This window comes from Adiantum capillus-veneris, chromosome 17, assembly GCF_014529385.1.
Source record: "Adiantum capillus-veneris isolate H3 chromosome 17, ASM1452938v2, whole genome shotgun sequence".
Lineage (NCBI taxonomy): Eukaryota > Viridiplantae > Streptophyta > Polypodiopsida > Polypodiales > Pteridaceae > Adiantum > Adiantum capillus-veneris.
The window spans coordinates 107,274,317-107,298,855 of record NC_140947.1 but is presented as its reverse complement, the minus strand read 5'-3'; the positions used below and the strand labels follow the sequence as shown (position 1 = coordinate 107,298,855).

General features: G+C 41.9%; 1 pseudogene; it reads right to left on the bottom strand.

The window, feature by feature from the left end:
* Positions 1-15,306: 15,306 nt before the first annotated feature.
* LOC147437845 (uncharacterized) lies at positions 15,307-24,199 on the bottom strand (annotated as a pseudogene).
* Positions 24,200-24,539: the final 340 nt, after the last annotated feature.

The following is a 24,539-nucleotide window of genomic DNA, read 5'->3' as shown; positions in this document are numbered from 1 at the left end:
GAACTACTCTTTTGGAGGGGTAACTTAGGAATAGCTAGAGAGATAATGCTCAGTAGTTTGTTTAGCTCTAGCAGAATGCTTTGGTTCTACTCCTACCTCCGACAACGCATTTTTGTCCGACGATTAGGCAGGGTTCTGCGTACAACTCTTGAGGATGAAGGTTGGTTGTCTTGCGGGTAAACCTTCCTTGCGGTCTGCTTCATGTGAGCCATGAAACAAGTGTTTACCCTGGTAAGCGTTGTGCGGAAGAATAAGTAGAAGAATGAGCAATGAGAAGGTTAGGTTGAAAAAAGTGCACTTCAAAAGGTGAGTATAGAGGTCAAACAATAGTGGGGTATACAAAAATAGAAACGTTACTATATAAGCGCCAAGGATATCATCATCATTACTAAACATGGGATATGCATCTGGCGGCATCCACAATTAATTGATTAGTTCATCATCATTGGAAAGAGTGGATCACCACATGAAGGACATGTGGCCTACTGCATGTTGACTGGGGAACCAGGTCGACTATGTGGTTGTCGCAGCACAAAGCAATATGAGATGGTCCTTGATCAACCAAACCCCTCCTTGCCTTGTGTCATCACGACAAGAAAAAATGTCACGGTACAATTCAGGAAGGGGGGTCTACCGTAGCCAGACGTCCTTATTGCATTGTGGAATGACACTCTTGATGGCAAACCACAACGCGATAAAGAGTGTTGTGGCACAACACGATAGGGACCAACCATGTTGTGGTGAGGCCTTCCTATCGCATTGTGGCGCAAAATTTAGATGTCTTGTAACAACATGATAGGGACCACGCATATCATGGAGATACTCCCTATCTCGTTGTGGTGCAATATTTGGATGTCATGTTACATCATGATAGGGACCACCCATATCGTGGACACACCTTCCTATTGTGTTGTGGCCAAACATTTGGATGTCGCGTCACAACACAATAGGGACCACCCATATCATGGACGCGCCTCCTTGTCGTGTTGTGGTGCAACATTTGGATGTCGCATCACAACGCGATAGGGACCACCTATATCGTGGATGAGCCTCCCTATTGCGTTGTGGTGCAACATTTGTATGTCGCATCACAACGTGATAGGGACCACCCATATTGTGAAGAGAGCTCCCTATCGTGTTGCGGCGCGACATTTTTCTATCACTACGAAGTGCGAGCATATCGACGGCTATGTGACATAAATCTCCCCAACTTGCAACACATTTTTAAAAAAAAAACTCTTCCTTCATAATCACTAATCAAAAAAAGAAACAAAGAGGTAGAGTCAAAGGAACAAGATATGAAGACATTTCCATTATCTTCAAAGAATCCATTACCCAAGACTAAGAGGTGATTGATGCACTATCTTGTTTGTCCATTACAATTATTCTTCTTCCTCCTTTATCATTGGTGGTTTCTTGTCCTCGATCTCTGTCCTGCTATTTTCCTTAGTGTTTTCCTTCTTGTTTTCTTTGTTTTTCTTCTTCAGATCCTTTCGAAGATCTTTTGTCTCAGCTAGCGTTTCTCGACCTCCTTAGTTTCCTCTATCATCTTCTGGGAAAGCTTTGCCTTTCCTCTCTTCTTGTCCTCCATAGCTTCATTGTGTAGATGTGAGCAAGTTCTAGAGTGAGCAGTTAAGGTGCTTTATATAGCTATAGTACTCACCCAACCAAGACACTTGTCATAGGGGTAGTTGAGCTTGCCTCGGACTTTGTGTTGCATTCATTGCACCATTACTAATGCAATTAAAGGGTGGTTGTAATGACCTAGTCGAGTTTCTGAGGAGTCCATATATAGGAGGCACGTTAGTCCCCACTTCATTGTTTAGATGATGATGAGGTCATAGCCAATGCATAAGAAGAACATATTGAAGTGTCAAATGAAGTGAGAGTGCATGTGCTACGAAGATTCCAACAGAGTCGAAGTTCAGGGCGGTACAAGAAAGGCTTGGAATCACAGAGATGGGGAGAATTGCTCCATCAACGACATTGACACCTTTCTCATCCTCTACAAACGAGAGTACACTTGACTTATGGAATGCTGCATCACTCGAAAAAGATAAAAATCAAAAGGTCCATACTTCCGTGTAAATATTTTCTTGCATCTTTCAATGAGATTTTCATGTGTATATAACAACACTTGGCTTTTATTTCTTGTAGCTCGTAGTCTATGATGATAAGTTCATTCCTTGTCCCCATGGACGAGGTAAATGAGACTTGGGAATGAATTCCTCCCTTAGTTAGTACTTGGAGAATTTGAATGCTCCAAACTTCCTTTGCTTCCATTCCAGCTTCTCTATGGAAAAGGCTAAATTCACTCTTTTTGTAATGAAGACACTCTTAAGATATCTAGGAGGTGAAGCCATTAAATGGAACACAAACAAGGTGATGCTGCTAGACAAACAAGCAACACTTTCAATTATTGGTGTAGGTCTTGGCATGTATGGCCTGAACAGTCGCTACTTTTTGTCACATGCTGCGTATGGTCTAGCTTGTGGAATCACAGACCCATGCCAATTGCCACAATATGGAAAACATGATCTACTGAAACAAAGCCAAACATTCAACTTATTGAAGAGGCCTTTAGGTTGAGGCATGTGAGGAGATTCAATTGCTTGACCTCAATGTGCTTGAGATGGATGTTGATGACGAAACGCGTCATTCAAATAGACAAGGCCCATAGGGTCCTTCAGATAAGAGCAAGAGGCCAAAATATTTTGTATCATTTCCAGATGACTAGAAATAAATAGAATGTATTTGCTTTATGCATCGAAGCTAGATTGAATATGTAAAAATGTCTTGCAAATTATTATTTTTATTGCAAACAGCATTCACATTATGAAAAGTTGAAATGATAGAGTATCAGTTTCTTGCCGCATTTTTTATTTTGTTGTAGCCATCATTCACAATATAAAAAGATGAAATTTCATCGATTCTTCTAGATACATTAAGTTTGGTGTTTGGATCTTGATGTGGCTGAGAGTTATGACATAACTTGCAACGGTGTTTTTCAAACCCTTTCCACACACTGTTTTTGTAGCCTCCAAGCCGCATGTTGTCTAGCCACAGACGATAACTCCCATATCTCCTTGCTTTGCCGTTTTTGGCTAATCTAACCGCATGGCCAATCTGACTTTGTTTGACTTGTTCCTTGTGATGTGACCTATGCATTAGTTCCCCATACGTCCATTGGTGTAGCTCCTCTAAGCTATTTTCTTTGTCCGCACCACCTCCATGTTGAGTGTGACTGAAATAACCAGTAGGAGCTTGGTAGTGGGTTTTTTCCATGCCCTATGTAGACCAAACACCCAAGCTACCATATTGCCTTGCAAACCAAGGCATGTGAATAAAAATAATGTGTAGCACACAAAGCATGCAGACATTATAAGTATGAGTATTCGCAATTCAAAAGATTATCATGTCATCAAACCAATTAGAGTACCATGTAGTGAGTAATATGTTTATTTGTCCTTGCACTTATGAATGTCTTGTGGAAGGTCTCCAAAAATTCTTTGAATTTTGTAAGTCCATGAGTTCAATTTGAAGAACTTGAATATTGCATCCAAGGTTTTCCATACCTTTGCTTTGGGAGTCCTTGCTGTACCATTGTTTGCATGGTCAATTACAGCATTGTGCATATTTTTCTACCTGTTGTATCGTAATGCTTGTCTTTCTTGTGCACTTTGGCTTTTTCGTTGTCGTCTAGTTGTGGGCACTGAAAGGAAGATTTGGGCTTTGAAACCACCAATGGACAGCTTCTTTGGAACATCCCGTCCATTTTTTGATCTCTTCTCATCCTTCTGTATCTTACACAGGAAAGGTCATTTTCTTGTTGCTCCTTTGGAAACATTGTACATGCATTTCAAGGTTTTTAGGACTCTGGCCATATGCCACTCTACATTGTAGGGTCACGTGCCCTCCACATTCAATTTCTTTCCATTCCTCTATTCGCTTATTGTTTATGGTATGTTTGTTTGATGAAAAACCCAATTCAATATATCAAAATTCTTAGTGGGCACCTGAAAGGATAGTTTTAAAATTTTTACAATGCACATCCAAAGCATTCAATTCAAAAATAACTATAACTTATCTTTAACATAACTTCTATGCACCTTGAACGTCACAAGAAGCAAAATGTTGTGCTCAGATTGCACGTTAAAGTTTCAAGAATCATTTGGGTCAATGCCTGCATCCAAATATCTATTCATAAGTGTGATTGTGACTCGCTTAACCTTTGTCTCCTTTACACGCTCACACTCATCTAGCTTGATGAAAAACTTCAAGACATTGTTGCACTCTTCAGGAGTAACATCGAACAGCTGCACAATGTATGGATGCAATGCGATCATATCATAAAAAATATTGTTATAATTGTAAGAGACAATTTATTTTCCTTTTGGTGACCTGTATGTTGATTCAATGTGGAAAGGACTTCCTAGATTTTGAAGCACCTCCTCGTGACGTCCCGTCTTGTTTTTTGAACAAAGAAAGGGTTTGGAAGTAGTGTGTGCTTGATGTGAAACTTTTTGACCTATCTTTGATCAGACCTAAGTAGGAGGATTTAGGAATCAAAAATGTTTTCTAGTGGAACAACAGTGCAAATGATGCAAAACCCTTTTCTAGTGGAACAACACTGCAAATGATGCTACATACTTGAAAATGGAATCATATCCATTATTGGATATACTAGCTTCATCCAAAATTGATAAGGCGTACCCACTTTTAGGTGTACCCACTTTTAGCAGTTTCCCCCACCAAGATAGCCAAGAAAGAGCATCTTTTTTGCCATTTCTACGTACATTTGACTTGCTTGCACCTACTTTGAAAAGGCAAGATTTGGTAGCCACACAAAGCACATAGTTGGAAACGCAATGAAAAGCTCTAATCTTCATTTTTTCACATCTAAATGGTAATTTTATTGTGCAAGGACTAATCTGGTTCAGCCTATCACACCTTGTCACAGCATTGTGACCTTAATGAAGAAATACTTATAACTTCTTTTGTGATTTTTTTCTTTACTTACCCTCTTGCAAATGAAATGTTCACTTGGCAAGCAATTTAACTTGATTTATTGATAATTTTTTGGATCTTTGCATGATTAATATTCATTTCTCTTTGTTAGAATTTCTAATTTTTTTACACCAGATATCTAATGATGTAGAACTTATTTTGCAAGATCCAACAATCATTTGATGTATTATGACCCAAGGAATGTGACCATGTATCTACCTTAGAAAATAACAAAGACTACTTAGAGAATCTTGATATAGTTTCTTTTTTTAAATCTAATAAATAATGTACATTGCTACTCATTTTGATTTTCATATATGTCATAACTCTTAGTGTAAGGTCCTCATAGAAAAAAAATTGAGTCAATTTGAGTAAGGGAAAGATACGTTTCCATTGTTTCAAATTTTTTCACCTGCACCATTCACTTGAGGTGTGCCTCCATAGGTTTGGTAAATACCAAACCTAGAAAATTTGACACTTGTCAACCAACCATGGCTTGATTCTACTCTCCCAATCCTAGTTGGCTGGTCCATCTCGTACAAGGAGGGCGCCACATCACCAAAGGTCCATGTCATCACCCCATCTCACCTTCCACATCACAACAGTCAACACTTTGACCGTAGCTCTTGGCTTGCCATGTCACTCTAATGGCCAACTCATCCACCACCCTCCACTGCTACCTTGCATGCCACTTCACCTTAAGTGCCATGTCATCCACCACCTCACATGCCACGTTGGTGCAGCCAAAGTGTGTCGACTCCAGAAGGTGGCATGGGAAGATATGTGTAGGCAAGTAGAAGCTTGGAAAAAGGAAGAAGCATCTAGGAAGATCATGGGTTGACAAGCAGCAACAATAGGTATGTATGCTTGATGTTGTATATAGGCCAAGAAAGGCTAATTGGAGGAGTAAATGAAGGAGATGCAAGTGCAATTTTTTGGCTAAGTAATTTAGAGCTTCAAGTGCTGAAAGAGCAGGTCCAAACGTCTCATCAAATTGAGCAACGAAGCCCAAGTTATTGAAAGATGAAGGTTCAGCATGTTGCAAATTTTTGCCGGACAGGGCAGCTATGGACAAGTGGCCTGGGCAAGGGTCAAAGGTTATATGTGTAGTGCTCGTGGTATGGAGAATACCTATCTTCTCGGATTGCAAAACAGAGTTGGGATTAGCAAGATAGAATCAATTGAAGTTTTTTTGGGAGCCAGTTCTAAGCCCATTTTCCCGCATTGGAAAAAGCACGATATGGTGTTTTCATGAGCTCGCCAAGTGTTTGGTACATAGTATGCAGCGTATGATGCTAACAGGAAGTGACTGCACATCAAACAAAGTCCAGAGCGGGGAGATATTGGAGTCGCAAGATTCGGTGCATTTGATCAAAGTTGGTTGCAGGTGAATATTCATAGTCTTGCACTCTCGGCTCGGGGTCTTGTACAATGTGGCAAAGCTAGATGATTTTGGAGCCAGCCATGTGAGCTAGCGGCCAGAAGTTTTGGCTCTCTAATCAGATTGGAATGTGGCAATTGCCAGGCAGTTCTTTGATAAGCAAAGAAGGGTATTTTTGTTTATCAAATAGGGTTCTTGAATTGGGCTTGAGGTAGTATGTGGCCTCAGGCAACCACATGTGCAATAATGATCCCATATGCGCATTCAGGATCCAGTAGGCGGGGGTACTTGAGGCAGGGCACGAGCCCATTTTGAGATGTGTAAAGGGAGTAGAGCTCCTGGAGCTTCGTGAGCTATGGAGTCGGGCCCTCGTGGGCACTGTCGGCACTGCTCTGGCGATGCGCGACGGCCCGAGGTGCCAGGCGCAACGCGCTCACGAGGAGCGTGTTGAGAATGGCCGGCGGCTCTAGTAGATGACGTTGCAGGCGGCCACAATGTGAAGTCCGTGCTCGTGGCCGCAAGGCCCGATTTTTTGAGTTTAGAGGGAGCGAGCAATAGCGACCTCGCTATTGCCTCCTCCTCTCTAGTGCATTATAGGGGAGGGTCCCACGGTAGGCAAACACTAGAGCATGAGAGAGAGTGGAGAGAGAAAGGACTACAATGACGGCCAAAGGGCCTATCCTGCCACAAGGTGGCAGGATAGAAAGGACTACAAAGCCGGCCAAAGGGCCTATGCAGCCACAAGGTGGGTCAAGTGAGAGAGAGAAACAAAGTGTTCAAAGAAGGCCAGTGAAGTGAGCCAGAGAGGGAGAGTTCAAGGAGTGCAAGTGCAAGTCTAGCCAGTCGGCCGAGCTGGGCGGACAATGGACAAATGGGTGCACCATGAAAGAGTTAACAAAGATAAACTATGCCAAGTGATAGCCATGCAATGGTAATTTCTAAAGGAAGCTCTAGTTAAGTTGTATAAGCAAGATGGCTCATGTTTTCTTCATTCTTGTCCTTAGCTAGGCTTGCCTTATAAAAGGAAAAAGGAGTGATTTTTCAAGGTCATTTTGGCCAGAGGTTGTGATTGAAGGTTGCAAGCTTGTGTAGTGCAAAGCTTGCCATTGGAGTTTCATATTCTATTGTACTACCCCCTATGCAATAATACCAAGTGTAAGCACCTACATCTTGTGTTTCTTCTCCCCATCCCCCTTTTTTTCCCTTGCACCTTGTGTATTTGTCGGTGTTTGCATAAGGTTTGCCTACAGCTTGAAGGGTGTCACTAGGAGGGTAGAATTGGGGTCTTTTGTGAGTTGAAAAGGGTGAGTTGAGTAGTGTGGGTGTGTTTATGTTGAATGATGTTTCTTGCAAGGTGGAAGGCGGTAGTTCGGTGTGCTATAGTGGGACAGTCTTAGTGCAAATTAGCCAATTTGAAGGTGTTATGTGAGAGGTTAGGGGTGTTGTGGAGTCCCTAGGCTATAGAGAGGCAAACATTTGGTGTGTTGGGTGTGTTCCCTATTCCCCCTCTCCATCTTCTGGTGCCCCCACTGAGAAGCAGCTCATCGGTGTTGATCAAAGACAATTATTTCCATCAAGGAGAGATGGAAGCACATAGTTATGGACCAATTTTCACCGGAGAAGAAGATCCGAAAGAGTGGATGGCTAATTTCGAGTTGTATATACTATCAGTGCATATGCCAAATGAAGATAGCAAAATGCAAATGATTCCGTTGTTGATGCGGGGAAAAACAAAGACATGGTTCTATGTGGCCGGTATTGCGGGCCCGTTTCCTACAAGATTTTCTAAAAGAGGTATCTCCTGTCGATTTGGATGCAAGATTGAAATATTTGAAGCAGGATGTTAACAAGAAATTTGGCGTCTTCCTCACCTGCTTCAAAGAGTGCTGGAGGGACTTTGCAGTGACCATCCAGTTGGTCAATGGTGGTGAGTACTTTAAATTGGAAAATTTTATGGCTTGTTTGCATCCCAAAGTTCGTGAAAAGTTGGATTTTGAGGGCCCGGAGAATTGCAATGGGGCTCTTGCTATTGTGCGGTCTAAGAGCCGGAAAATAAAGAAGAAGACTGAGAAAGGTGCGTTGGCATACGAGGAGATGGTTCCCAATCCAACTTCGAGTCCGAGAGAAGAAGTTCAAACGGACAATCATCCCAATTGGGGGGTAGAAACCGTTCCTCAACAATGGGTATGTACGGTTCAAGATTTGTCTGAGCAAATGCAAGAGTTGCATTTAAGTGTTATGGACAGAGGTCAAGCAAGGACAGGAAGAGGCAGAGCTAGGAAACTGCCTCGCAGGTGTTACAATTGTGGAGAGGAAGGTCACTATGCTCCAGATTTCCCTCACCCACCAAGGGAAAGGGGTGGCATGTATCCCATGTTTGGTCAAGGCAGGGATCAGGCACAGTTTAAAGGCCAAAGAGAGCAGCAAGTAGTTAAAAACTAAGCACAAGCGGCTCCATCAGGTAATGATGAAGTACAAAGAGTTAACATTATTGGTGTTGACAGGTAGGAGGTTGACATTATGGCCAACAAAAGAGCTCAAGATGAAAGAGAGACTAAGACAAAGCGTGAAACTAGAGCAAAGAAGGGGAAAGAAAAGGTAAATGAAGGTAGAGAGCAGCCAGATCCAAGCAGAAGAAGGCAAATACGAAGAATTACCCAAAAGGATTTTTAGTTGGGACGCGATAATCCGGAGTATGTTTTGGTAAGAGATGTTCAAAATCAAAGGGCTAACATCACTTTTGGGTAGGTGCTTGCATTAAACAATTAAGAAGTCAGTGGTCAACCTGTGTCAATAGGAGGCTTCCTCGAGTGGGAGGAGATGTCCATGCGGTACAGAATCTAGCCTTAAGGGTAGGGAGTCCGATCGATGTGCTTCCGGTGGTGGATGTTTTGCTTGAGAAGAAGAAACATGTTCAAGCCTACATCGATGGTGGTGCCTAAGTCTGTGTGATTACTGAATCTGCTATGAGGGATATTGGCATTAAAGTTGTTGTCAGGTCCAATGTGCGAATGAGGATGGCTAACCATGACAAAGCTCGTTGTTTAGGAGTGGCACAGGATGTGAAGGTAAAGGTTATGGGAGTTGAATACATTTGTCCAAGTTATAGCTAGATGAAGAAGGAGGTCAATTGAATCTAAAGAAGTGCAAGCTAGCACAACCAAGGGTTCAGTTGTTGGGTCATGTGGTATCACAGAATGGAATTGAAGTAGACCCAGAGAAGGTGAAAGCATTGGTTCTTATGGAGCCTCCAACCAATGCAACGGTTTTGGCATCGTTCGTGCATAAGTTAAAGTACTTATCCTGCTTCTTTTGGATGTTGTCTCAATATGTATACCCTCTTCAAAAAAGGGCTCAAAAAGTGCATGGATTTTGATGGGATGAGGAAGCTCAAGAGGCATTTGGAAAAGTGAAAGGTATTCTATGTCAGCTACCTATAGTATGCCCTCCGAACCATGAGGATGATTTTTATATTGCTATGATGGTCGGAATGGTGGCTATCGGATAAGTATTGCTACAAAAGGTGGGGAGGAGTTATAAGCCTAACTACTTCAAAAGCATGGTCATTAGTCCAGAGGAAGCTACTTTTACGGAGGTGGAACAGTCGGTGATGGCTTTGGTCTTTGCCTACAAAAAGTTCAAAGTGTGTTTGATTGTTCAAAAGTTTTATGTGTTTACTGCTAACAATCTTTTGCCTGAAGTGGTGCTAATCTTGAAGCTAGGGAAACGAATCATAAGGTGTGTAATAGAGCTTCAAGAGTTTGAGTCTGAGTTCAAAGTGGACCACAAGAGATGATCTCATTTGGCGGATATCCTAGTCAACAAGGAGGTTGAGTTACCAATTTATCCAATAGTGGTACGAGAGGAGGATAAGGAGGGACGTGACTTGGAAGGGGCCTTCACTATGTGGTTTGATGGCGCTTACAGAAGGGTAACACAGAAACCAGGTGGAGGTGTGGTCATTCAAGACCCGCACGGCACAGTTATTTTTTCCAAAGCTTCCGACTTGGAGGAGGTGCATACCAACAATGAAGCGGATTATATTACTTTACATATGGGACTCAAGCAATGCATGGAGTTTGGCATATCAAGGTTAGTAATAAAAAGTGATGCTCTACTAGTTGTCAAACAACTTTTGGGCTAATGGCACATAAAGAGGGATTTCCTTAAGAACTAGTTTTTCTCCATAAAGAAGCTGTTGAAGTTTTTTGAAGCAGTGCAGTTCAAACATGTGAGAAGAGAACAAAACCAGGAATCATATCGGTTGGCTAGAAATCGTGTTCAGACTCATGTGGCTAGTTTGTCTGTGGGACCGGCCACTTATGCAGGTAGAGAGACTTTGAAGGATATTCATGATTTCTTGAGTACAGGTCAATGTTCTGACGGGCTTTCAAAGCTACAAAAGAGGAGAGTTGTTCAAAAGGCTACAAATTTCACTCTAATTGTAAAAGATCTAAACAATGTCCCCATATATCAGGAATAAAACTATGTACATACGGTCAAGTTTTTTAAGTTTCTCATAGTGTATTTAGTGTTTGAAATTTATAAGGTGATCAAGCTCTTAAGTGGTTGAGCATAAATGCTCAACTGGGGGGTGGGCAATGATGGTGCAGCCAAAGTGTGTCGACTCTAGACAGTGGCATGGGTAGATATGTGCAGGCAATCAGAAGCTTGGCAAAAGGAAGAAGCAGCTAGGAAGATCATGGGTTGACAAGCAGCAACGGGCATGTATGCCTGATGTGCTATATACGCCATGAAAGGCTCCATGAAGGGCTAATTGGAGGAGCAAATGAAGCAGATTCAAAGTGTAATTTTTTGGCCCAGTAATGTAGAGCTTGAAGTGTTGAAAGAGCAGGTCCAAACGGCTCATCAAATTAAGCTACGGAGCCCAAGTTATTGAATGATAAAGGTTCAGTGTGTTGCAATTTTTTTTCGGACAGGGCAGCTATGAACAAGTGGCCCGGGCAGGGGTCAAAGGATATATGTGTAGCGCTCGTGGTATGGAGCATACCTGTCTTCTCGGATTGCAGAACAGAGCTGGGGTTAGCAAGATATAATCAGTTGAAGTTTTTTTGGGGGCCAGTTCTGAGCCCATTTGCACGCATTGGAAAAAGCACCATCTGGTGTTTTCATGAGCTTGCCAGGTGTTTCGTACATAGTATGCAGCGTATGATACTAAAAAGAAGTGACTGCACATCAAACAAAGGCCGGAGCGCGGAGATATTGGAGTCGGAAGATTTGGTGCATTTGATCAGAGTTGATTGGACAAGTGAATATTCATAGTTTTGCGGTCTCGGTTCGGGGTCTTGGGGAATTCTGCAATGTGGCAAAGCTACATGATTTTGGAGCCAGTCATGTGAGCTTGCGGCCAGAATTTTTGGCTCTCCAATCGGATTGGAAGGTGTCAATTGGCAGGGAGTGCTTTGAAAAGCAAAGAAGGGTCTTTTTTGTTTATCAAATAGGGTTCTTGAATGGGGTTTGAGGGGCTATGTGGCCTGAGGCTACCACATGTGCAAGAATGATCCCATATGCACATTTGGGAGCTAGTAGGCGGGGGTACTTGAGCCAGAACACGAGTCCCTTTTGAGATGTGTAAAGGGAGTAGAGCTCCTAGAGCTTCGTGAACTATGGAGTCGGGCCCTTATGGGCTTTGTTGGCGCTGCTCTGGCGATGCGCAGCTGCTCATGGGCGTGACTGTGGCAGCGTATTGGCTACTGAGGCGGCTCCAGGTGTGGCGCTGTCGTGCCGTGACATGTACATAGTGTGAAATAAAATTATTCACCTCACTTTTGACACTTCTTGATAATGTACATGTAACATTTAATGGCCCAGTAACTTGTATGTGTAGCGGAAATTAGCATGAACATAGTGGACATTTCATTAGAATAGCTTCCTAATGAGAATTACAAGAGTGTTTGGGTGGAGAGAGCAACAAAAATCATAACACCTAGTTAGATAGCATCAACAATACTTTCAAAAGAGAGAGAAATTAAGCTATTGACAACAGTTGAGGACCGGATTTGCATGAAGCCGGTCCCCCCTCCAAAAGGCTTTGTATTATGGTTTCTCCCATCAAGAGAGACATTGTACAATACAATTCTTTGTGTTCCTTCAAGACTAGCTACTGCAATGAAGATGAAAGCTTCATGCACTAAGCCAAACACTTAGTAAACAAAACTTTAATTATCCCCGTTCTTAGACCCAAGACCTCACACACCTTCGAAGATGGTGAGAGCTTGCAGGGTATGAGAGTAGATTAAGAGGAAGAAGGAGTATCTTACAAGAAAGATGTACATCTCCTCACATAATCACTCATATTAGCATAGCTTTAGCTTAGTTATTATCTTGGTAGAGGAGATGATCATGCATTGAAGCTTGGCTCTTGGTTGGATTTGCATCCACATGCCAAGAGTGTGTTGATGTAGGCTTTTATCTGACAAGCTTGGAGTAGGTGATGAGCTCTCCATTAAAGCTTGGGAAGAGATAGTCTTCTCTTTCTTCACACATGAGATTGTGTGAGTGTGTGTGTGTGTGTGTGTGATAATAATGCCTTGGAAAAATCAGCCCCCTCTCTCTCTTGGGAGAGCCCTCTTGCTATTTGCTCTTGCAGGCTCCCCATTGGACCTCCCCAAGTCAAGCCAATGGCTATTAAGAAGCATAAGTGATAGCCTTCTGACATGTGTCCCCCTTTTCCCTTTTGTGAGAGCTTAATCAATTAAACTTAATTGATTTAAATGAATTAAATCCCCATTGGACCTTTCCCCATTCTGACCAACAAGAATTAAGTAGCCCATTGGGCTGCTCAATTCCTATTGGACCCCTTCACAGGTTGTCCAATAATCATCCATGAGACTTAATTTTCATTGGTTCTTTTTATTAAGTGTTTTAAAATTAATTAGGCTAAATTTAATCTAGCCTAATTCTCATTGGTCCACTTCAAGGGTCATCCAATAGGAATTGGGTACACCTTGTGGGAATCTGGCCTAGGGAGCTGACATGTGTCCCTCATTCCCTTTGTGTAAAGGCAGCTTGTGTGTGTGTGTGTGTGGCCTTCTCTCTCATCCCCTACTTGCTAGGCACGCCCCTCCTATGTAGGGATATTTAAAGACTTTTTTGGTTACACACAAAGCATCCAATTTCCCTAGGGTTGACCTTTGGACATAACCTTTGAATTTTGGAACCTTAGCATTTTGGAAGTCTTAATGGGCTGAACCTTATGGTCTTTTTAGCCCATTGTTGCACATGGCTCTTTTTCAGATCGCCCCCTTGATCCCTACTGTGGCCGGTCTGCTAGCTTAACCAATATTCTAGCTTTTTCTCCCCTGGCACTTCCCCACATTAAATGATCAGTTTGGTGATTCTCCAAAAACGCTTTTTCACAAAGTGTTTGTGACTCTCATCATGAACTCTCACAGCCAGAGGTTTTTCACCTTCCCAGCTAGACCGCACACATCCCGACATTTCTGGTGAACCTGACGCGAAGTTGCTGGGGTGGGAGTTTGTGAATTGATCTAGACACTTTGTTAGCCATGGATGAAAATCAAGAGACACATGGGATGCACTTTGATCCTACAGTCATGGAGATGTTTCAAGCATTTTCCATGTACATGCAGCAACAACAAGAAGCGGAAAGAAGCCAGATTTCAACCACAAAAGCACTATAGTCCATTGTGAAGAGAATTGACCAGTTTGATGTGGCAAGGATATCACAAAGTATCTACAAGATTATATGAAGGAAATGGAGTTGAATCGAGTGTGTGAGGAAGACATGGTTCGATGTTTTGAGCTAGTTTGTGTCCTAGAGATCAGAGACCATATTAGGGCAATTCAAAATGCTCATGGAAGAAATTGGGAGGAATTCAAGCTTGCTCTAAAAGAAGACTACTTCATGGAGGACTATGAGAGGTTGACCAAAAGAACTTTTTTAGATTGGGTTTCAAAGCCTAAAGAAGGGATTTCTGCTACAGAGCTTCTCAGAGAGCTTGAGCGACACTATGCTCAACTATCACAAACTGAACAATCTTCCTTGGATAGGGAGAAGATATAACTTTTCCTACAAGCAGCTGGCAAAGAAATTAAAGAAAAGTTAGAACTTCTCTTGGAAGACAAAGATACAGAGAAAGGTTTGAAGACAAGGTGGAATGATGTACACGATGCAGTCTCCCTGTTGGCAAAAAGACAACGCAAAAGAGACAAGATTGTGGTGAATAATAATGCTCCAGCTCTTGTTATTACTGAGAAGAAGCCAAAACCTGCTATTGTAGCTTCTAAGGATGATGGGTCTATGCTTGAAGAACTTGTGAAGGGCATACGCGAGCTGAAATTAAAGCTAGCAAGGCTTGAACAAAAGGGGCAAACATCTAGACAATCATCAAGTCAAAGACCTCAGAACAGAGAGGGATTTGTAAATAGGTGCATCTGGTTTGATAGCCCAGACCATCCAAGAAGGGACTATGAAAGCTTCAAAGATGCCTTGGGTAAAGACCATGTCTTCTTCAAAGAAGGGAACATACATCTTAGTGAAACATGGAAGCCCTTGGCAACCAACTTTGGCAAAGGAGGGATGAAAAATCTAGTTTAGGACATGGAAACCAGTCATGCTATCTCAATGGTTAAAGCAGCAGCATTTGGCTTAGAGGCTCGTCAAGTCATGCTCAAAGGGTCAAAATCTATTGAAGACGTGAGTGAGGATGGTGAAGATGTCTGGCCATCTGCGATGGAGTTAGCTATGAAGGGAGAGTTGACTAAATAAGTCTTACATGAAGTAGGAGATCGTATCCGTCTTGAGACTGGGTGGAATGAACCTGTAGATGCCTTGTCAGTGCATGCCTACATTGCAAAGTCTTGAGGAAACAAGGCACTTGTTGAAGAAAAATACAGGAGAGAAAATGGGGATGAAGGACCCTCAAAGAGGGCTACTAGAGGTGGAGGGAGAAAGGACCAGAGTCCCTCTCAATAGCCCATGTCAAGGGAGCCTCCATCACAAGAAGTACCAATGAGAGATGCTGCACCAAAGGAGTTCAGCAAGATAAAGAAACGAGCAAGAGAAAAAGCCCATCATACAAGCTACAATCAGATATTGAAGCTTCCACAGATTAAAAGAAAGTTTTAGAGGAAAGGATCATAAATAGCAGGGTGGAGTTTACATTGGGAGAAGTCCTTGGCATTGCAAAAAGAGAGTTTCACAAGGAAATCATTGATATCATAAGAAGGAAGTGACAAGCTTTAACGGAGCTCCAATCAGAGGTTGAAGAGAGTGCTTCAAAGACACATGTGATACAAGTACAACAAACAGATGAAGATGAGAATTTTGTAAGCTGCTACCAATCTTCGGGCGGCAGAAATAGGCATGTTAAATTTGAATATGAAGATGAAGACAAAGCCACTCATAAGAGCCACTATTCTAGAAACCAGTGGGCAAGGACTACAACAGAAAACTTGGTTAAGGTGGGAGATCCTGAGGAGCCTTATGTGGCCTTGATAGACCATGGTTCGGAGATTAACCTCATGTCCAAGAGTCTCTATATGAAGGGAAAGTGGCCAATTGATACCGACCATGGGTGGATGATTAGGGCTACAAACAACTCATCCGGGGATCTCTATGGTGCTTGTCCAAATGTTAATGTAACCATAGGGGATGTGAAAGGTGAGCAAAATTTCTTTGCTCAAGAGATGTCAAGCTATCCTCTAATCCTTGGACAACCATACATCACCGTAGTGCAAATGGAGACAAAAGTGATGGATGATGGATCTGCCTATGCCAGGGACAAAAGCAAAGATGGAAAACGATCTGTTCAATTCTTGACAATTTGCGTTGACCATGAGCAAAATCATGACAACTTAAGGGACCATTCTCTACCAAAACCAAGCAAGGAGTTTCGAGATCAAAGGGAGATGAGGGGTTTTGGTCGAGTACCATTTGTGAAGCGGGAGTGCAGTGGTATAGAAAGAAAAAGGTTCTCGCCTGATCCGAAGGGAGATGAATTTTTTTCTACATGTGCCCTAGTAGCAAAGGATGGATCAGTATCTTTCACAAAGATTGGATATTTAAAGAAAGGACAAAAACAATATGTAAATAATGTACAGAGAAAATACCAAAACCATAATTTGCTAGATGAAGACGAGTATATTTCAGGTGTTTTTGAGGAGGTTTGTTTTGTAGATATTATGGGTGATCTCAATGCTATAACAAGTTCTAGTTTCCAACCAGCTTCTATGGACATGTATAGAATCATTGAGTCTTTCAAAGATGAGGAGTTCTTCAATGTGCAAAAAGATGTAGAAGTGCGAGTGGAGACAAAGTAAAAAACTATAGCAAAGAAGGTGAAACCAGTGGCATTGCCTTTGCCTACAAGTTGCAAGGAAACGATGGATAAGGCTTCTTTGCAACCTGGTCTCCGAGATCCAAAAAGAATTGGACACAACTTTACGCAAGAGTCATTGAAGATGTTAAAAGTTGGAGGCAATGACTCCTTGACAGAGATTGAAATAAAATGCTTTGAACAGACACTCTCCAAACATGGAAAATATTTTTCATTTGAGCCGCATGAGATAGGGTGTGTGGATCCATCTATAGTCAAACCAATGGTAATATTCACTGTATCTCATGTGCCTTGGAATCTACGACCAATTCCAGTGCCAAAATCACTCTTGCCAAAGCTTATAGATTTACTCTCAATGAAAAGATAAAGATGTGGATATTGGAACCTTCATGTTCCCCCTATTCAAGAAGATGGTTCATAGTACCAAAGAAAATTGGAGCTCTACGCTTCATTCAAGACATGTAGCATGTCAACAAAGTCACAATCAGGAATATGGGTACATGGCCAACTGTAGATGAGTTTGCAGAAGCTAGAAGAAATGAACCTTACATTATCTGGGCAAAAGCCAGCATTTGGGGTTGAAGAGATATTGATAGTGGGACATCTTTGTAATCCTCTTGGCCGCCGACCTTGTCCAACTAACGTGGATGCAATACAAAGGATGAAGGAATTATGCGTGAATATCACGGAGGTGAGAAGGTTCCTATAACATTTAATGGCCTAAAAACTTGGGTCTAGCGGAAATTACCATGAACACAGTGGGCATTTCATTAGAATAGATTCCTAATGAGCATTACAAGAGTGCTTGGGTGGAGAGAGCACCAAAAAGCATACCACCTAGTTAGATAGCATCAACAATACTTTCAAAAGAGAGAGAAATTAAGCTATTGACAACAGTTGAGGACCGGATTTTCATGGAGCCGGTCCCCCCTCCAAAAGGCTTTGTATTATGGTTTCTCCCATCAAGAGAGACATTGTACAATACAATTCTTTGTGTTCCTTCAAGACTAGATAGTGCAATGAAGATGAAAGCTTCATGCACTAATCAAAACACTTATCAAACACAACATTAATTATCTCCGGTCTCAGACCCAAGACCTCACACACCTTCAAAGATGGTGAGAGCTAGCGGGGTATGAGAGTAGATTGAGAGGAAGAAGGAGTATTCTTACGAGAAAGATGTGCATATCCTCACATAATCACCCATATTATCATAGCTTAGCTTAGTAATTAGCATGGTAGAGGAGATGAGCATGCATTGAAGATTGGCTCTTGGTTGGATTTTCATCACAAAGCCAAGAGTTGTTGGTGTAGGCTCCCTTCTCACAAGCTTGGAGTAGGTGATAACCTTTCCATTAAAGCTTGAGAAGGAGAGAGTGTCTTCTTTACTTCACGCATGAGATTGTGTGAGTGTATGTGTGATAATCCCTTGCAAAAATCAGCCCCCTCTCTCTCGTGGTCGACCCCTCTTGCTATTTGCTCATGCTATCCTCTCATTGGACCTCCCTAGGGCTAGCCAATGACAATTAAGCAGCATAAGTGATAGCCTTCTGACATGTGTCCCCCTTTACCCTTTTGTGAGAGCTTTAGGTAATTTAATAATTCAACTACACTCTCATTGGACCCCTTTGCCTCCTGGCCAATAGGAATCACGCAAGCCATTGGGCTGTTGAATGCTCATTAGACCCCTTGCGAGACTGTCCAATAGTATTCTAGAGGGCTTAATTCTCATTGGTTCTTTTATTAAGTGTTTTTAAATTAATTAAACTAGATTTACTCTAGCCTAATTCTCATTGGTCCACCTCCAAGGCCATCCAATAGGAATTGGGTACACCTTGTGGGCATCTGGGCTAGGGAGCAGACATGTGTCCCTCATTCCCTTTGTGTAAAGGGAGCTTGTGTGTGTGTGTGTGTGTGACTTTCTCTCTCATCCCTACAAGCAAGGCTTGCCCCCTCCTATGTAGGGATTGCTAAAGAGTTTTGGGGCACACACAAAGCATTCAATTTTCCCAAAGTTTGACCTTTGGACACAACCTTTGAATTTTGGAACCTTAGCATTTTGGAAGTCTTAATGGGCTGAACCTTAGGGTCTTTTAAGCCCATTATTGCACATGGCTCTTTTACAGATGGCCCCCTCTTTGGATCCCTATTTCCCCTCCTTTGGATCCCTACTGTGGCAGGTCTGCTAGCTTAACCAATATTCTAGCTTTTTCTCCCCTCACACTTCCCCAGATTAAATGATCAGTTTAACATGAGAAAATCATTAAGGACAATTAGATATTGATTATTATGACATTACCTCTCTCTTGAAATCATAGTCGTCCTCGACTATGGGGTAGAGAAGATAAAGCATATTCATTAGTCCTTTTCTTAGCAGGTAGAGGATCCCTATGTTACCCTACGACATCATTCCACCATGGATGACTAGTCCATTTGGCGCTTGAGAGCCTGAGGCTACCGCAAGCATGTCTGCACAGTAGTCCTATCAATCTTCTATAGTAGAGTGACAAGCCCTACTTGGTGTTTGGGAGACGTCGTCTCCGCAAACTTGATCTAAGCATGCATACTACTTCATTTTTGTGCACAATAGAGAAAAAGAGAGTCTTATAAGACAAAAAATTTGTTCATTTTTAACATTTTGTACATTTTCTTACTCTTGGGAAGCATTGTAAGCATTGACAAGGTTTAGGTTATCCTTTAATTGTATGCCTTGCATCCATCTAACATCTTCAAAAGGATAACTTTTAAACTTAATAAGATATCGTCAGATAGTCTTACCGCCTCTTGGTACCTTGTCTTCATGTCGAAGAATGGACTCGGACAGTAGCACCTCTTCTTGGTCCTCGATCTTCGGTGGGTCTTCAGTACTTGGTTCTTGGGGTGGCTCTCCTTTGTAAGGCTTTAATAGGCTCACATGGAAAGCATTGTGTATGAGCCAATGATTGGGCAACTTGAGTTGATAGGCCATCTCATTGATTGGCCTAAGAATCTGGAAGGGACCATAGTACCTTTTTGCTAGTTTAGCATAGTACTTTTGGTGTCCATAGGATTCTTGCCCGTCATGTTCCTTAACTTATCAAGCCTTCGGAAATTTTAATAAGACCCAATCATTTTCTTTAAAGGCTTGGTCTCTTATGTGCTTGTCAACAGCCTTTTGCCTTTGTTGTGAGATGGAGATAGCATCCTTAATCTTTTGAAAATATTCTTGTAGGTCTCGGCTATACTCATCTGTAGCGAAGATCTTCCCATGTACCTTAAGCAGCAAGGGACTTTTTTATCTTCCCTCAATTACCTCGAAAGGTTCTTTTCCCGTGGAAGTATGTACAGTGTTATTGTAAGCATACTCCACTAAGGGTAAGTACAAGTTCTCCCATTGGGATCTTTGATCTACTTCCGTTACATAGGCTTTTAGTAGATCAATAATTGTTAGGTTAGCTACTTCACTTTGGCCATTCGTTTGTGGATGATAGGCCAAAGAGAAGTTTAGCCTTGTCCCTAAATTCTCAAAGAGATCCTTCCAGAAATTACTGGTCATTCTAGGATCTCTATCTGACACTATGGACATTGGCAAGCCATGGTACTTGAAAATTTGTGAAATGAAGAGGGTTGCCATTTGATGGGCTTTGATAGTCTTTTTGACAGGTATAAAATGAGCTTGTTTACGGAACCTATCTACTATTGTCCATATTCCCATGGATAGACTTAGGCAATCCAAAGATAAAATCCATGTATATGCTCTTCCATGGTGAATTAGGTATTGGAAAGGGTTGAAGCAACCCAGGTTGATTCCCTCTATCAAATTTTGTCTTTTGGCATACCACACATTTAGAAACATACTCTTGTATGTTTAGTTTCATGGTAGGCCAATAGAAATATGTTTCAATTCCCTTTAAGGTAGACTGAATTCCTCTATGCCGGGCATAAGGAGGACCATGAGATTCATACATTACTTTCTCATGTAGTGAGTTAGTAACGCATAGTCTATTGCCATAGAGAAGATAACCATCTTGTAAAGTAAATGGTTCTTGTTTCTTCCCTAATGCAAGGGCTGACAGCAATGTGAGCTTCTAAATTGAATCCCACACACTATTTTGATAAGGGGAAACCCTAATTCACTCCCTCACAATGTGAGCAATATGAAAATGAAATTGCAAAAGGAAATTTGCTCACCTCATTTGTTTGTCGAAGAGCTTTGTCTGCGTCATGAAGTACTTAAGACTTTGGTGATCCGTTCGTAGAATGAAAGGAGTCCCCAATAAATAGTGCTTCCATGAGTCTAAGGCATGTAGAACTGCAAGGAATTCCTTTTCATATATGCCTAGAGCTTGCTCAACAGGGACGAGCCTTCGACTTTCATAGCCTATGGTAATCACCACAAGCATCACATTGGACCTCAAATGGTTTTGAGAGATCCGGTAGTGTAAGCACAGGTTGAGAGATAAGCTTTTCAAAGCATTGTTCTCCTTAGTAGACCATGTATACCTAAAACTTTTCTTTGTTAGGTCATGTAATGGTCCCGCAATTTTTGAGAACTTTTCTATGAAGAGTCTATAGTATGCACACATACCTATAAAGCTTCTTAGTTCATGAAGATTCTTTGGTTTAGGCCATCCTTTTATTACCTCTAGCTTTGATGGATCCATTTGGATTCCATCTTGAGAGATAATGTGACCTAAATACTGAATCTCTTGCAAGAAAATTTCACTTTTCTTTCGATTAACATAAAGTTTATTCTCTCTTAAAACTTGAAATATTACCTGGAGGTGTTCCTTGTGTTAGTCTAATGAATTAGAGTAGATGATAATATCATCAAAGAACACTCTAGTGAAGGTTTAATGAGGCCTAAACAGCTTCTCCATCAAGCGGTTGAATGTGGCTAGTACATTGGTCAAGTCAAAAGGCATGACAATGTATCCATAAACACCAAATGTCGTGCAAAATGCGGTCTTTACAATGTCTTGATCAACTATCCTTATTTGATGACAGCCACTTTTTAGGTCAATCCTACTAAAGTAGGTTGATCCTTGTAGCTTATCAAATAGGTCTTCTACCCGTGGAACGGGAAACCTATTCTTGATAGTGATCCTATTTAGTGCTCTATAGTCGACACACATACTATATGTGCCGTCTTTCTTTTGCACTAATAGCACAGGTGAGCAAAATGGAGATGAGCTAGGCATAACCATGCCCTTCTTAACTAACTCATGCACTTGCCGTATAATCTCCTCTTGTTGAGCTTGAAAAACTCTATAAGGAGGTTTGTTAGGTGGTGAACTTCCTGGAAGAAGTTCAATTGCATGGTTATCATTACCTCGTTTAGGAGGTATCTCACAAGGGATGTCGTCAATAAAGGCATCTTGAAACCCCTTGAGAAAACTGGATAACTCTGATTCCTTTTGGTTGCTTTTATTTTCTTTTGCTAAAGCATTAGGTTCGTTTCGAGAATCTTTAACAAAAATCATGTACACGGAAATAGAGCTCTTTATTGACTTATTGAAAGCTCGTGTATGTACAATGGGGATAGTGTTACCCATTTCCTTAGCATCTATATACATGTCTTTTTCCTTGAACTTAAAGGAGATTCTCCTTTCAACGAATTTAACATTGGCAGCAGCCAGGTGGTGAAACCATGGTGCCCCTAGGATTACATCCTCATACTTGAGAGGAGAGATAAAGAATTCCTCTTTGTCCACATAGCTTTGGACATGAAGACTCAATTTCCTGATTAAGGGAGTGACTGAAACTTCTTCCCCCTTGAAATAACTATCTACGGGTAGGACATCTCCCATCTTGTAGGCTTGTATGCCTAGCTTGGTGGCCAACTCTATAGATATAAAATTGTGAGTAGAACCAGGGTCAAAGAGAATAAAAGCATCATGTTCTCTTACCTTTCCCCAAGCATGGCATAAAGGAGATCCTTTGTGGTGAGTTTGGTGAGTCTCCTCCTCTTGGATTTCAACCAAGTTATCTCTAGGAGAATCTTGGCAGTTGTTCTTTTGGGTACAAGCGCGGTACGCATGCCCTTGTTCGCCGCACTTGAAACACTAGTTATCCTTGCGATAACGCTCAAGCTCTTCAGGAGAGAGTTTGTTTTTACCTTTGTAAACTCCCTTCTCTTTAGCTTTGTTGGAGTTGCCCTTAGGAGACTTTTGGACATTGTCCTTCCCCTTAGGCTCATTGGAACCCTTGTTTTCCGTGGGCTATTATTTCTTTTAGCCCCTGTTTGGAAATTGATTCGAGAGGCCACCATAGTATGGTGTATTACCGCCGATATGGTACATGGCCTTTGGGAGTTGCCATACTCCGCCATTTCTTTGGTTAAGCCCGCACAAAATTATTTCTTTTGCTCTCCAAAATCAAACTTTTTGCAGACAGTGGCTTTGAGTTGTAGGTCCCAAAACTTGTCTACATATTTGTGGATGGATTCATAGGGAGAGAGCTTTAAGCTTCGCCATTCGGTGAGTACTTTGTCTTCGGCATCGGTGGTCAAAAACTGCTTCATAATGGAAGCTCTTAAAGCGTTCCATATTCGTGGAGCTTCACCGTTGGCTCGTAGACTAGACCACCATTGCCTGGTGGACTTTTGAAAGTTCATAGCTACATGGTGTAGCTTAGAGGACTCCATGAAGCCCTCATCTCCGAACGCCGCATCAAATTGTTGGATAAAGGCCAAGACTTTGTCCGTAGCACCAAAGGTGCCATCATAGGTAAGGAAAGAGATGCTCTTCCCTCCCTCTTTGAACTTCTTGAGCTTGGAAAACCTTTTCCACGCGGCATTGGATTTCCTATGGCATCTTCTTTTTGACGGTTTAAAGGTTGTACCATCACTTTCTTCAGAAGGTGAAGAATTTGAGGAAGGTGGAGAAGAGGATGAACAATTTCTCGCCTTTTTCTTGTCTTGATCTTCGTCGTCTTCACCATCACTTTCATAAGAGGAAGAGGATGAAGAAGATGGAGAAGAGGGTGTCCTCTTTCTTGCATTTTTCTTCTCTTGCTTTTTATCATCCCTCTTTGAATTATGGTGTGGAGAAGGGTACGATGGTCTTCTTCGCTTTGGTGGTGATGGAGACCGTTTAGCCCGCCATCTTTGTGGAGCCATCTCCGTCGAGGTGGTGAGAGACTCACTTCTTTCTCGTTCCTTCGGTGGAGGCTCTTGAGTTCTCCTTTGGGAAGGAGATGCATCATCAAGAAGTAAATTCTTGAGACCTTCGTATGGATTCTCTTCTTCTTCCCGAATCAGAGAGAGACCTCTTTTGGAAGTCTCACAAGGAGGCTTCCTAGGTGTTCTCTCGTCATGGTGGTGAGCTTGGAGAATCCCATGAGCACGGAGCTGCCGTTGCACTTCACTTTGGAGAGATGGATTGCCCATGGCTTCTTGAAGCCTAGAAGCAAGATAGTTAACAAGCATCGGGGCAACATTAGTAGCTTGCTCATTAGCAAAATCAAAGTTATCAACATTAATTTCACTCTCTTTACTATTGTCAACCATTCTAACAACTTTTAGGTGTAAACTTTTTAGGTGTACTTCGGCACTTCAAGCCCTAGTTGCTACTCCTCTTTACCCCTTTAGAAAAAGCACTCAAGCTACTGTACCCCTGGCTCAAATATCATTAATTGCAAGGAATAGAAGAGAGGGTCGTTCAACATCAAAACAGCACCGGCTCTTGTCAAGCTTCTAATAGCTCAATAGTGGTTAAGCCATAGGCAAGCCCCATAGGACTCCACTATTAAGGCCATAGCTCTCGACGGTGATGCCCAGTTAACTCCACGAAGGCAGGCGCACTGCAAGGCTGAAAATTTCCTATTCTACTTACTCACAGGAAATTAAT